The following is a 14,442-nucleotide window of genomic DNA, read 5'->3' on the forward strand; positions in this document are numbered from 1 at the left end:
CCGATCCTGGGCAACGCAGCCTGCTGAGGTGGGGACCACCTCCCCAACCAGGTTCCCTGCTCCAGTCCGAGCCACTGCGACAGCCCTCACAGAGTGCAGCCCGTAGGGACTATCGGAGGGGGCGACACGGAAAAGACCTAAGAGCTACAGGGAGGTGGGGAGGCCATCCTCCGTGTCCCATGAGGATTCCACGCTCCCCCCTACCCCCCCGCCGCAGTCATCTCACTGGCACAGGGCATAGCAGTTGCTTAAAAAACCCAGATGAACAAATGAGTGAATATGCCAGACAAGTGATGTCAAAGGGATGCTGGAGGGGCTGAGGCAGAGCAGCAGCTTACTCACGCCATGTCCACACTGGGAATCCTCAGGCCTCCTGGCACTGGCCCCTGGCAGCCGCAAGCTCGGCCGCAGCTGCCCAGCCAGCTGCAAGGAGCCGAGATGGCTGGTAAGGATCCAGGGTTTGGGCCAGCTCACTAGCCACCAAGCCCCATTTTCTCCAGGGCACCGCCCCTCCCCTGCCCCATGAGGCCCAGATAGGGCCAAGCTCTGTCCTGGCCCCCGGGGTGGCATGGGATAAGGGCCTGGCAATGAGGGGACTGAGATTCAGGTCCAGAACTTTGTTGGAGCTCTCAGGGAAGGGCTGCTGGACCGGCGGCACACACTCCTAGCCCTGCCAGCCTGTCGCCACCCAAATCTAACTGTGATTTGGGCTTTTCAGCTTACCAATAAATGCCAGTTTCTGCTTAAGCCAGTTTGAGCTAGATTTCTCCCACCTGTCACTAAGACACTCGGCCCAGGAGAGGTGGTTTGGCCACAGCGGACCTGATGAAACATGCTCTCCTCAGGCCCTCTGAGCAGCAGAGGACAGCCTCATAGTGAGGCTAAAGGGCTATTCCTCCGCCCAGGACGCCTTACGTAGCTCTGTTTCTGGTCTGCCTCCCTTTCCCCAGAAACCCTGTGAGGTCAGAGACTCCCCTTTGTGGCCCTCTGTATCTTGTGTGTCGGTTTCCATGTGGGCATCCCAGGAGCTGAGAACAGGACCTGGCACATGCAGGGGTGCAGCAATCATTTGATGAAGGAAGAAATAAGCAGTGGCATCAGAGAAAACAAAAGTGTGGCAAAGACACATGGTGCCAGGCAACTGAGGGATGAAGAGAGTGAGGCGAACTTGGCCATGGAGGGGAGCTCCCTGGGGGTGAGAGCTGTGCCACCAGATCGCCAGGCAGGGGGTGGACGGCAACCACAGGAGTCCTGGCTGCCCCACCACAGGAAACGAACGGGAGTTAGTTCTGGCCACAGGCCAAGGGGCCGGGAGGGCTGCAGGAGAGCACCCAGCGGACGGGAGGGGTAACTGCAGGGTACCAAGGACAGAGGGAGGGTCTTTGGGGTTCAAGCTCTGAAGGCAGCCACCCAAAGAACAGGACCAGCAGGGTGAGACCCAATCAGATTCCCCCCAAAAAAACTGTGTCCCCCCATCCTGGTACCCAACTCTGTTACCACTACCAAAGTCAGACCTTCCTACTTTCTCTGCTGTAGCTCTCACCCCTTACGCCCGGCCTCACAGAGCGGCCAGAGATCACACTCAGAACTCTGCAAGTGTCTCCCCTCGGCCTAGGCTCCAAGCTCCTGCCGAGGCCTCCCTCCTGTCATCCTCCCTCCGCCACACACCTTACTACGGGGACACTGAAGAGTTTGCTGTCCCCTACACACCCCGTGCTCACGTCCCCCTCCTGGATACGCGCTTCTATCAATCAGCCTAGAACGCTTTTCCACCTGATTTCACTTAAAAAAAAAAAAAAAAAATCCACTGCCCTCGAGGAACTGCTTTCACACACACAAAAAAGAAACAAACCCATTGCCTCCAAGTCATTCCAACTCACTGGCGACCCCGTGTGTTACACAGTAGAGCTGCTCCACAGGATTTCTTGACTGTAATCTTTTACAGAAAGGAACCCTACGGCATGATGGTTAAACGCTCGAATGCAAATCAAAAGGTTGGTGAAGAAAAGACCTGGTGATCTGCTCCTGTAGAGATTACAGCCTAGGAAAACCCTGTAGGGAATTCTACTCTGTCATATAAGGTCGCTGTGAGTCAGGGTCGACTCAACAGCACACAACAACAATCTTTACAGAAGCAGATCGCCAGGCCTTTCTTCCTCAGCACTACTAGGTGGGTTCAAACTGCCAACCTTTAGGTTCACAGTCAAGTGCAAACCATTTGTGCCACCAGGACTGACTTTTCTGTAGCCTTTCTTGTACCCGTTGCCACTGAGTCAATTCTGAGTCACAGCGATCCTGTAAGAGTAGAACTGTCCTATAGGGTTTCCTAGGCTGTAATCTTTACAGAAGCAGACTGCCACATCTTTCTCCTGTGGAGCCGCTGGAGGGTTCGGTCAGCAGCGAAGCGCTTAGCCGCTGCGCCAGCACCACCAGGGCTCCCTGCCTTTCCTGTGGCCAACACGTATTTCTGTGCAGACACAGTGCCCTTCTGGATGCTCAGCTTGGATTCCCAGATCGCCCCGTGCTCCCTAAGCCTGCCTCCAGCTTACATCCTTCCCACCCATCGGTCACACCGAGGCTGCCTGTTTGGGAGTGGGAGAGACCACTGGCACAGCATCTGCCCCCAGCACATGCCATGGTGTGTGGCATAGAAACATCAGTCCAGGGACGTCTGAACTACCACCACCCCACCCCGTCCTGCTCCCGATGTTAACATCAGCTGCTGCACAATCACAACAATATTCATTTAGCTCTTGTTCTGTGCAAGGCACCGTGGGAAAAATGGAGCAGAAAGCCGAGTGAGAGGGGCGTATGAGCTGGTATCTGGCGGCCCGGGGACGTGGAGCCCCGCGGTGCTCAGGAGGGCTTATTCATCTGCTCATTGACAGTCTACCACTAGAACATAAGCTCCACAGAGTGGGATCTGGTCTGTTCCCTCGCCCCTGTAGCCTCAGTGCCAAACACAGAGCCTCATGCATAACAGGCGCTCAACGAGCAGCTGCAGGATCAGTGCCGTGTCACACACCACACCGACTAGGAACGCCCGGTGAGGCCCTGGTAGCCCATCTCGGGTCCCACCAGACCCCACTGATGGCCAGCTTGGCATTCATGTGAAACCCGACCACTGCACTAACCAAAACGCAGAACTCAGCTTCAGTCACATCCACCAAAAACACAAAGCATCCCGGTCACACGCTTTACCTCCCTCAGCTCAAGCAGGGCCAGGACTGACATGATAGACAGACAGCACACGCAAACCGCATTCCACGTAGGTCTGCCTCACGGGTACCGTGGCAGCCACAGAATGTTTTAACTGACCTGCGTCACCAAACTGCTTCTGGTTATGTCACTGAGCGAGCAGCATTAGCTCAGCTAACAAACCCAAGTCTGAGGAATGAGCAGGGGACCTGAAAGCAGGAAGCAGCGAGGCTTCCAGAAACTTCTTTAATTCCCCACGCAGTTTTTCTTTCACAAGTGAAGCAAAGACCACCACCAGAGATCTCTAGAGACCAGTCACCATGAAGACCTAAAATATATTAATCAAATCCAGACCACCTGGCCCAGACTGTCAGCCAGGTTTCTTTGGGCCTGTGAAACGCTCCCTGATAAGGCTGTGAGAAGCAGCCACGTGGGGCACTGGCTGAACACAAAGCGTTAAAGGTTAAGACAACGCACAATAAAGAAACTTGCTTAACCAAGTGTTTCCCAAACTTACTTGACCAGGGAACTTCCTTTTCAAGGAAGGCCGTGACTGGCCCTGAGAACCGTTCTCTGGCCCACATGGCAGACACTGAGGTGCAAAACTGTGTGGGATTTGGAACCTCTCCTCCTTGAACGCCCCCAGTTGAACGCCCCAAACACCGACTCTACCTCTTGTGGCTGGGGCGCTACTGTCTGGGAAGGGTGCAGCGCTCCGGCCGCCCACGTGCTTCCTCTCTGGTCTTGCTGTGGCTTCCCATCACGTTGCATCCAAGGTGTCCACTGCTTGATTCACCACCCTCCCCCCGCCAGGCTGGCCCCACTCCCAGGGACCCCTCCTCAGCTCCTGTGCCCCAGCCAGGCCCCAATTGTGATCCCATGTGACAATCACAGACCCAGGCCAGGAACAGTCCCCTGCTCTCCCCTCCCCCGCCCAGGAAAACAACAGAGGGCCTAGCTGCCCCTACTACCCTCTGCTCAATTGTGGGGTTTAGGCTAGTTGTTTTCCCCAAGGACAGACCGCATGTGCTGATCATCCTGGTCCTTGTGGTCCCAGCGACAAACAGACGGGCTGAGAAGCCAGCAGGCCCGGACACGGAGAGGTGGGGCTCGGCTCTGTCCACACTGACGGCCACACGTCGGGGCCTCCGCCCCACCTGGCAAAGTGCCCAGCAGCAGCTCCTGCTGTTACACAGGGCTCAGAGACGCAATCACAATATTCATTCGGCAACTATAACTGGAGTTGACTTTCAACAATTCCATACCCTCGAGAGCCCACTGTGTGCCAGGTACCACGCTGGTCTCTGGGGAGGTGGCAGTGAAGGTGGAGACAGGCCTGAGTCTCGTGCTGACATTGGACAATCAAACACAACGGCTCTGGGGCACAGAGCCGGGCCCTGACCTTGTGAGGCTGCAGAGGAGACAGTGGACCAGGGACCGCTTCCTGGAGCAAGTGTCATCTAAGCCAGGTGACTGGGAATGGGTGAGTTGAGGCATCAGAGAACAGGGACACTGGAGGACCTCGACAAAGGTTGAGGTGATACCTGCTGTGGGCCAGACACTTGCTGGGCCCACAGGGACAGATCAGAACAAAGGCCGTCCCGGGCCAGGGAGGCAGGAGCTAACAGGGGTCATGCCCCTGCTCTCTGCAGTCCTAAGTCTGCACCTTCACACCTGTGCGGCCCAGCATAACCGCTCCTATACACTCGAGCACCAGTCAAGTGCAGGCAGTGCCTAAAGATACCTTTCTTGAGGAAATGAGCCAAAGATTGCTGCAAAGAAGGTGGGGGTCCCAGTGGAGGGGTCTCCCACCCTGGAGGAAGAAGGTCCTCTGATACACAGGCTCCCTCCTGACCCAAAAGGCCAGGGATTATTCTCCCAATGGGAGCTGGCAGTCTCGGGATGGGAAAGGTGGTTTCTGGGGAAGTGTGCCTTCCCCTAAAGCAGAAACTAACCTGGATCCAAGGGTGTCTGGAAGGTCCACAAACCCCCCACCCTGAAGCTAGCCACAGAAGTCTGTGTTATAAGGGCTCCGTCTAGGCAGAGGGCCCACAGTTTTGATCAGATTCTCAGAAGGGTCCAAGATCTGCCGCCTTAGATATAGGTGTTGTGGGGTGTTACTGAGTCGATTCCAACTCACAGTGACCCTATGTGACAGAGCAGAGCTGCCCCACAGGGTTTTCTAGGCTGTAATCTTTACAGGAGCAGATGGTCAGGTCTTTCTCCTGCACAGCTGGGAGGTGGGTTTGAACTGCCTACCTTTCGGTTAGCAGTAAAGCACTTAGTCAATGTGCCACCAAGGCTCCTTAATAGTTAATGGGTAAAGAGTGCCAAAGAATGACAGTTTTCAACAGCCTAACACTCAAGAAAATTAAAATAGTGGGTTTCCCAGTATCATCTCTACATGGAGGCCCCCAGGAATCACAAATGAAAGGTTTTATCTGTGTCTTTTCTGCCAAGAGGTTGACTGGTGGCAAAGCCCTGAAAACTCAATGACCCTGCATCTATTTCAGAGGCAACCCGGAAGTGAGGCGGGGAACGGGCACTGCAGGGAATGTCATGCCCTGCAGCCAGTGTAAGAAGGAAGAAGAGCCCTTTGGGACAGTGTGGGACGTGGCAGCTGCCCAGGTGTGAGGACGGGGGTGGCCCGCTGCCAGGAGCTGCCTGGGCCCGAGCTTCCCAGGAGTAGGAGAGCGTTTCCTAACCCCACACAGTAGCACAGGACTTGAACCCCATTCCTTAAACTCCTCCTAGCCTCCGCCATGTCATCCACAGCAAAGATAATCCCAACTGGGGTTTCCCCAAACTCCAGGATGTTTCCAGGCACACGGCTGTGTTCACTGAGTGCTAACTATGTGCCAGGCCAACGCTCAGGGCTTTATATGCATCATCTCACTGAATCTTCACAAGCCCCTTCAGAGGTAGGTCATACCAGAGTCCTGGGTGGTGCAGACAACAAGCGATGTGCTCAGCTGCTTAGGGAAAGGCTGGACCCCACCCAGAGGTGCCTGAGAAGAAAGGCCTGGTGATCTACTTCTGAAAAATCAGCCACTGAAAGCCCAAAGGAGCACCGTTCTCTGACACACATGGGGCTGCCATGAGTCGATGGGACACAAGAACAACTGGTATTTTAAGAAAAGGAGACAGAGACTTGGAGAGATTGAGTTACTTAAGTTGAGGCGGTGCGAGGGCTCGGCTTAATGGCTGACTCTGACGTCTGCGCTGCTGAGCTCTGTACTGTGCTACCGACCAGGCACCATAAGGGCCAGGGGAAGGCTTACATTAATGCTTCCACCTACTTTCCGGGGCTCAGGTTGGACTTAGCGCTAAGAAAGACACTCTTGAGAAATAACATCAGGAGTAAAGTCAGTTAATCTTCTGGATAAACATTTACGGATGAGCACAAACTAAACTTAGGACTAGTGATGAACTTTGAGGTTGGCTCTGTGGTGTTCCAGCAAGCCATGTGGCCACCTGTCTCAGAAAAGCCGTCGCCACCAAGTCAATTCCGACTCATGATGACCTCACGTGTTACAGAGTAGAACTGCCCTGTAGGGTTTTCTTGGCTGTAATCTTTACTGAAGCACGTCTCCAGGCCTTCATGCCATGGTACTGCCAGGTAGGTTTGAACTCCCAACCTTCAGGTTAATAGTTGATGGCAAAATTGCTTGCACCACCCAGGCTCCTGGCCTCAGAGAACGCAGGCGTACAAGTAAGCCAAGAGGAGGACCCCGCGGGGAATTAAGTCCTTAGAAATCATGAAGGAATGAATCAAAGACACATTCCACAGTCCACACTCAACGCTGAAACAAGCTGTACGCCCTCATCTGTCGAATGCTCAGCCATATAACACTTTGCATACTGTCTTCAGAATATAAGTTGAAAATGGGCATCAAACTAGGTGCCGTCCAGTCTGTTCTGACTCATGGCAACCCCCTCATGCCTGTCAGCGTAGAACTGCGCTCCGTAGGGTTTTCAAGGCTGCCAGGCCTTTCTTCCAAGGTGCCTCTGGGTAGATTCTAATCCTCAACCTTTCAGTTAACAGCTGAGCGTTTAACTGTTTGCGCTACCCAGAGATTCCTGAAGATAAGTGTGCACTCTCCCTTTCCACATAAACTTTCCTTTTTCCCTGCAAGGCAGGTCCTCTCTGCGGCTAGCTCTGGCACCCTCCCGGGCTAACCGCCGGCCTCTGCCTCTGAGGACAGTCTGCTACACCGAGTAGAAGAAAGCACAGACAGAGGAAGACGTAGAACATCTCTGCCTTTTGTGCAGTCCCCTCCTAACTGAGGACTCAAACACCTGCCAGGAAACCGCCCCCATCTAGAAAGCCACACAGAATTCTCGGCCAAAGTATCACTGAGGTACGTGTGTCGAATTAGTTCTCGCCCTGGGCTCACGTGGCTTATCTTCTTACCTTTGAAGAAAATATGGGAAGCATCTTCCCAACACAAGTAACGGTCTGATTAATACGTGGCAACTGCTTTTGTCCTGTGACACGTACCATCTGAACCCTGTGAGGCATTTATTTTCCCAGAAATTATTATAAACAGTTCTGCGTGGCAACAAAAAGGTGAATTCATCACTGACGTGTCAGCTCTATCCTCAAACGAGCTGTCGCTAGGCGATGCCTCCCTGAATCTCAGTGTCCGGCGTGTTCAGCGCATCCTCAGGCCTGGGGGGCCCCCTGAACAGCCGCTTCTTTTTTAGTACTCGCTTGTTTCTCCTCAGGCAACTCAGAGCTGCTCTCATGGAGATGAGAGGTGGCAGAGTTTTGGGGAGATCTGACATTTCTATGTACTTCTTTCTCAAACGCTCTTTATTTTGCTATTACCTCCATCTACTGAAATCCAAGTTCAGTGCTCTAATCTTACTGTCAGCCCCCCTATACGTCTAGTTACAATGGCAGGAGCAAACCAGATTTGCCAAATGGTCTTTGTGAGACCACGATGGGCGGCACAAACAGTTAATGCACTCAGCTGCTAACTGAAAGGCTGGAGGGTCAAATCCACCCAGAAGTGCCTTGGAAGAAAGGCCTGGTGATCCGCTTCTGAAAAATCAGCCACTGAAACCCTACGAGCACAGTTCTACTGTGACACACATGGGGCTGCCATGGGTCGGAACTGCCTCAATGGCAACTGGTTTTTGTTATGAAACCTTGGAAGGCACCTTACATACTTGGTCTCATTTAACTTCGCTATACCCCCTGAGGAGTCCTGGTGGCGCCATGGTTAAGAGCTACGGTTGCTAACCAAAAAGGCTGGCAGTTCAAATCCACCAGCTGCTCTTTGGGAACTCTATGGGGCAGTTCTACTCTGTCCTACAGGGTCGCTATGAGTTGGAATCCACTTGGTGGCAACGCGTTTTTATGGGTTTAATACTCCATGAAGTAGGAGTTACTTGTAAACAATGAAACCAAGACTGAGAGGCCTCAGGCAGGTGGGTGCCTTGCCCAAAGTCACAAAGCTGGTAAGTGGCAGGGCCAAGACCAGAACCCTAATCTGACTGCCAAGCTGAGCTCCTCACGTCCCACCAGGGCCAAGCCACATTCTGCCTCCTTTATTCCTACACTAGTAGGTCCTGCAGCCTGTCTCCTACCCCTACACCCCGTCCCACCTAGACTGTAAGCCCCTGGGGACAGAAACTCTACTTCGGGCCCCTTTGGTCCCTGAATCCAATAAAAAAAAAAGAAAAATCCAATAGCAACTCCAAAAACATATTACACAAAGTCAGCAATGCCACCTAAAACTGCATGGAGAAGTTCAGTTATCCAGTGTTGGCAGCACTTTCCGATTCTGCCACTAGGTGGCGAGACACCAACAAGCCTGAGGTGAAAGTGGCTGAAGATATGGGGGAAAGTTAGTGTAATGACAACGGAAATCCCCTCTCCAAAAGGAAGGAAATCCAAGGACTACAAGACTTCCGCTGAGGCTGCGGACTAAAACTGATGCCATTCCAGAGCACAGGCTGTGGTCTTCGTGTGTGTTCACAGGTGCTTCAACCACTTACAGTCGGGCTCCTGGGCAGGGTAACTTCCCTTCCCTACACACGGCCCTCCAGCCCTCTGTATGTAAGGTGTACTTAGCCTCCTCAGGCGGTTTCCGGGAGGAGGAAATGAAATCACACATAGAAAGTGCTGGGCAACGTGGCTGGCACACGACACGAGCTACATGTCACCATTAAACCCGCTGCCGTCAAGTCGATTCCGACTTGTAGCGACCCTGTAAGACAGAGTAGAACTGCCCCCATTGGGTTTCAAAGGAACGGCTGGTGGATTCAAATTGCGGACCTTTTGGTTAGCAGCCGAGCTCTGAACTACTGCGCCACCAGGGCTCCACGTTGCCGTTAGTGTCGTTATTATACTCCGAAGACTGCCAGTGCACTAATCCCTCCTTAAAACACAGGTTCTGGATTCAAGAACAGCTGCCACCGTCCAGATGATAAACACCTCATGACCTGGGTCCTTCTAAGGGATGGAATGTTTGGACCCGGGGGCCGCCTGGATGCCAGGGCAGTCCGGACAGTCCATACAAATGCTCAGTCGCTCAGAGTCCCCCGAGCCCTTCTGCGGCTGAAGGAGATGCTGAGGCGCGAAGATCTCCGACTGCAGCCCGTGAGCCCAGCCAGGCTTTCGCCAGCACAAGCCACGGCACACTTGCTAGCAGCCAGGCCCGGTGCTAAGCACTGACACAGGCATGAAAAGGCAGACAAGGCCGCAGCTCTCTGGTGCGAAAAGAAAGAAGACAAGCACGTACCCCCCGCCCCACAAGGATGCAGAGATAATTGGTAATTTTGGAGACAAGTGCTAAAATAAAGTGGGGGAGAGTGATGGAAAAAGGGAACCACAGGGTGAGCAGTCAGGGAAGGCCTCTCCGAGGTGTCATCTGAACTTCGACATAAAGGGTGAGAAGCATCAAGGGAACCTCAACTACAAAGGGTCAAGTGTTGCTGTGATGCTGGAAGCTATGCCCCCAGCATTTTCAATACCACCACGGTCACTCATGGTGGACAGGATTTGTGGAGCTCCAAGGGTAAAAGAGACTAGATAGAAAGGCTTGGTGATCGACGGCCAAAAACGAGCCAATGAAATCCTAGGGATCCCCACAGAGCACTGTCTGACACAGTGCTGGAAGATGAGCCCCCAGGTTGGAAGGCACTCCAAATACACAGGCAGCAACCATGGACTCAAACAGACCAACAACTGTGATGATGGCGCAGGCCCAGCAACGTTGTACATGGGGTTACCGTGAGTTGGGGCCAACTCGAGGCGACTAATAACGAGGACAGAAAGGGCCTGGAGGCCAATGTGGCTGGAGGGCATTCAGAGGGGAGGATGGGAGATGAGGTAGGACAAGGTGTGGCGGCCAGATGACATTCTGCCTTGTAGGCCATGTGAGGAACCTGGGTTTATTCTGGGGTATAGGGAGGCCAGCTGAGGATTTTAAGCAGGGGAATGATGTGATCTGATTTATATTCTTAAAAGATCACCCTGGCAATGGTCCCTGTACAATTCTTTCCATTTCTGTGTTAGAATATTTTCATAACAAAACGCTGGGGGGAAATCATCCTGGGAAGGATGAGGAGGACAGACCTCAGGAGGCAGGGGTGGAAGTGAGAGGCCCTAGGAGGCCCTTCAGCAGGTGTCCAGGCAGGAAGTGGTGGTGACAAAGGTGGCTGGGCTGCCTCGTTGGATGGAGTCAGAAGACTCTGGAGACAAAGACAGAGCTGTTGGACTTGCTGGAGAGACCACGATGGCCAGGCTGGTGCGTGGAGGCCCATCCTGCTCTCACTGGCAGACGCTGTTGGCTGAAATAACTCTCTGACAAAATTAAGGAGCCCCAGTGATGCAATGGTTAAGTAACTGCTCGCCTGCTAATGAAAAGGTTAGTGGTTTCAGCCCACCCAGCGTCTCTGTGGGAACAAGGCCTGGCTTTCGGCTCCCATAAAGGTTACCACCAAGAAAACCCTATAGGGCAGTTCCACTCTGTCATGTGGGGCTGTAATGAGTCGGAATCGACTCAACAGCACACAACAACAAACTCTGACAAAAAGACCCCACAAACAGGGCTCGACCCCCCCAAATGGGGTCCCCAGTGGCAGCTACCATCAACGCTGTAAAAGACTTGTTCTCCAAGCAAAGGGCAACTGTTTTCTTGCTCTTGACACCAAAAAAGCAAAACTTTCAAAAGATGTTTTCGCTCACTCGCACTCTGTTCTTACAGGTACAATGCAGGAATTAATTCTGGGTAAACAAATTCCCAAAATTGTGTATAGCAGATCTGCGGGAGTTCAACAAGCAAAAGCATTCAAGTTGAATGTAAAAGGCGAGATCTGCCTATTAAATATCTGCAGAGTGCCTACAATCTGTCTACAATTTCCCACCTTTTTCGTGCATTGTAAGTCACCACAGCGAATGCGGCACCTCACGTGGCTCAGTCTTCATTAACGCGATGCTGATAATCCAGCAGAAAGAACGAGCACTGCCTCTTAGACTTCATGAGTGGGGACGGGAACTCTGGGCCCTGCCTACCCTCCCTTAGACAGTCCTGGACGAGCACTGCCTCTGAGACTTCATGAGTGGGGACGGGAACTCTGGGCCCTGCCTACCCTCCCTTAGACAGTCCTGGACGAGCACTGCCTCTGAGACTTCATGAGTGGGGACGGGAACTCTGGGCCCTGCCTACCCTCCCTTAGACAGTCCTGGACGAGCACTGCCTCTTAGACTTCATGAGTGGGGACGGGAACTCTGGGCCCTGCCTACCCTCCCTTAGACAGTCCTGGACGAGCACTGCCTCTTAGACTTCATGAGTGGGGACGGGAACTCTGGGCCCTGGCTACCCTCCCTTAGACAGTCCTGGACGAGCACTGCCTCTTAGACTTCATGAGTGGGGACGGGAACTCTGGGCCCTGCCTACCCTCCCTTAGACAGTCCTGGACGAGCACTGCCTCTTAGACTTCATGAGTGAGGACGGGAACTCTGGGCCCTGCCTACCCTCCCTTAGACAGTCCTGGACGAGCACTGCCTCTTAGACTTCATGAGTGGGGACGGGAACTCTGGGCCCTGCCTACCCTCCCTTAGACAGTCCTGGACGAGCACTGCCTCTTAGACTTCATGAGTGGGGACGGGAACTCTGGGCCCTGCCTACCCTCCCTTAGACAGTCCTGGACGAGCACTGCCTCTGAGACTTCATGAGTGGGGACGGGAACTCTGGGCCCTGCCTACCCTCCCTTAGACAGTCCTGGACGAGCACTGCCTCTTAGACTTCATGAGTGGGGACGGGAACTCTGGGCCCTGCCTACCCTCCCTCAGACAGTCCTGGACGAGCACTGCCTCTTAGACTTCATGAGTGGGGACGGGAACTCTGGGCCCTGCCTACCCTCCCTTAGACAGTCCTGGACGAGCACTGCCTCTGAGACTTCATGAGTGGGGACGGGAACTCTGGGCCCTGCCTACCCTCCCTTAGACAGTCCTGGACGAGCACTGCCTCTGAGACTTCATGAGTGGGGACGGGAACTCTGGGCCCTGCCTACCCTCCCTTAGACAGTCCTGGACGAGCACTGCCTCTGAGACTTCATGAGTGGGGACGGGAACTCTGGGCCCTGCCTACCCTCCCTCAGACAGTCCTGAACGAGCACTGCCTCTTAGACTTCATGAGTGGGGACGGGAACTCTGGGCCCTGCCTACCCTCCCTTAGACAGTCCTGGACGAGCACTGCCTCTGAGACTTCATGAGTGGGGACGGGAACTCTGGGCCCTGCCTACCCTCCCTCAGACAGTCCTGAACGAGCACTGCCTCTTAGACTTCATGAGTGGGGACGGGAACTCTGGGCCCTGCCTACCCTCCCTTAGACAGTCCTGGACGAGCACTGCCTCTGAGACTTCATGAGTGGGGACGGGAACTCTGGGCCCTGCCTACCCTCCCTCAGACAGTCCTGAACGAGCACTGCCTCTTAGACTTCATGAGTGGGGACGGGAACTCTGGGCCCTGCCTACCCTCCCTTAGACAGTCCTGGACGAGCACTGCCTCTGAGACTTCATGAGTGGGGACGGGAACTCTGGGCCCTGCCTACCCTCCCTTAGACAGTCCTGGACGAGCACTGCCTCTTAGACTTCATGAGTGGGGACGGGAACTCTGGGCCCTGGCTACCCTCCCTTAGACAGTCCTGGACGAGCACTGCCTCTTAGACTTCATGAGTGGGGACGGGAACTCTGGGCCCTGCCTACCCTCCCTTAGACAGTCCTGGACGAGCACTGCCTCTTAGACTTCATGAGTGAGGACGGGAACTCTGGGCCCTGCCTACCCTCCCTTAGACAGTCCTGGACGAGCACTGCCTCTTAGACTTCATGAGTGGGGACGGGAACTCTGGGCCCTGCCTACCCTCCCTTAGACAGTCCTGGACGAGCACTGCCTCTTAGACTTCATGAGTGGGGACGGGAACTCTGGGCCCTGCCTACCCTCCCTTAGACAGTCCTGGACGAGCACTGCCTCTGAGACTTCATGAGTGGGGACGGGAACTCTGGGCCCTGCCTACCCTCCCTTAGACAGTCCTGGACGAGCACTGCCTCTTAGACTTCATGAGTGGGGACGGGAACTCTGGGCCCTGCCTACCCTCCCTCAGACAGTCCTGGACGAGCACTGCCTCTTAGACTTCATGAGTGGGGACGGGAACTCTGGGCCCTGCCTACCCTCCCTCAGACAGTCCTGGACGAGCACTGCCTCTTAGACTTCATGAGTGGGGACGGGAACTCTGGGCCCTGCCTACCCTCCCTCAGACAGTCCTGGACGAGCACTGCCTCTTAGACTTCATGAGTGGGGACGGGAACTCTGGGCCCTGCCTACCCTCCCTTAGACAGTCCTGGACGAGCACTGCCTCTGAGACTTCATGAGTGGGGACGGGAACTCTGGGCCCTGCCTACCCTCCCTTAGACAGTCCTGGACGAGCACTGCCTCTGAGACTTCATGAGTGGGGACGGGAACTCTGGGCCCTGCCTACCCTCCCTTAGACAGTCCTGGACGAGCACTGCCTCTGAGACTTCATGAGTGGGGACGGGAACTCTGGGCCCTGCCTACCCTCCCTCAGACAGTCCTGAACGAGCACTGCCTCTTAGACTTCATGAGTGGGGACGGGAACTCTGGGCCCTGCCTACCCTCCCTTAGACAGTCCTGGACGAGCACTGCCTCTGAGACTTCATGAGTGGGGACGGGAACTCTGGGCCCTGCCTACCCTCCCTCAGACAGTCCTGAAC

The 14,442-nt window shown here is 54.5% G+C and overlaps 1 protein-coding gene across 13 annotated transcripts in view; it reads right to left on the minus strand.

Annotated features, from left to right (window-relative positions):
* RANBP3 (RAN binding protein 3) overlaps positions 1-14,442 on the minus strand; it is an 82,664-nt gene that overhangs the window by 49,761 nt on the left and 18,461 nt on the right. Inside the window, exon 1 of one of the 13 annotated variants that reach the window (XM_064280369.1) lies at positions 10,787-10,902. The exons of the other annotated variants lie outside the window; for them this stretch is intronic. The gene's annotated coding sequence lies outside the window, so the exon portion shown is untranslated. Of the gene's footprint in view, positions 1-10,786; positions 10,903-14,442 lie in introns of those variants that run through there. 13 annotated transcript variants of the gene reach the window in all.

The sequence above is a fragment of the Loxodonta africana genome, chromosome 3 (genome assembly GCF_030014295.1).
Source record: "Loxodonta africana isolate mLoxAfr1 chromosome 3, mLoxAfr1.hap2, whole genome shotgun sequence".
NCBI classification, from domain to species: domain Eukaryota; kingdom Metazoa; phylum Chordata; class Mammalia; order Proboscidea; family Elephantidae; genus Loxodonta; species Loxodonta africana.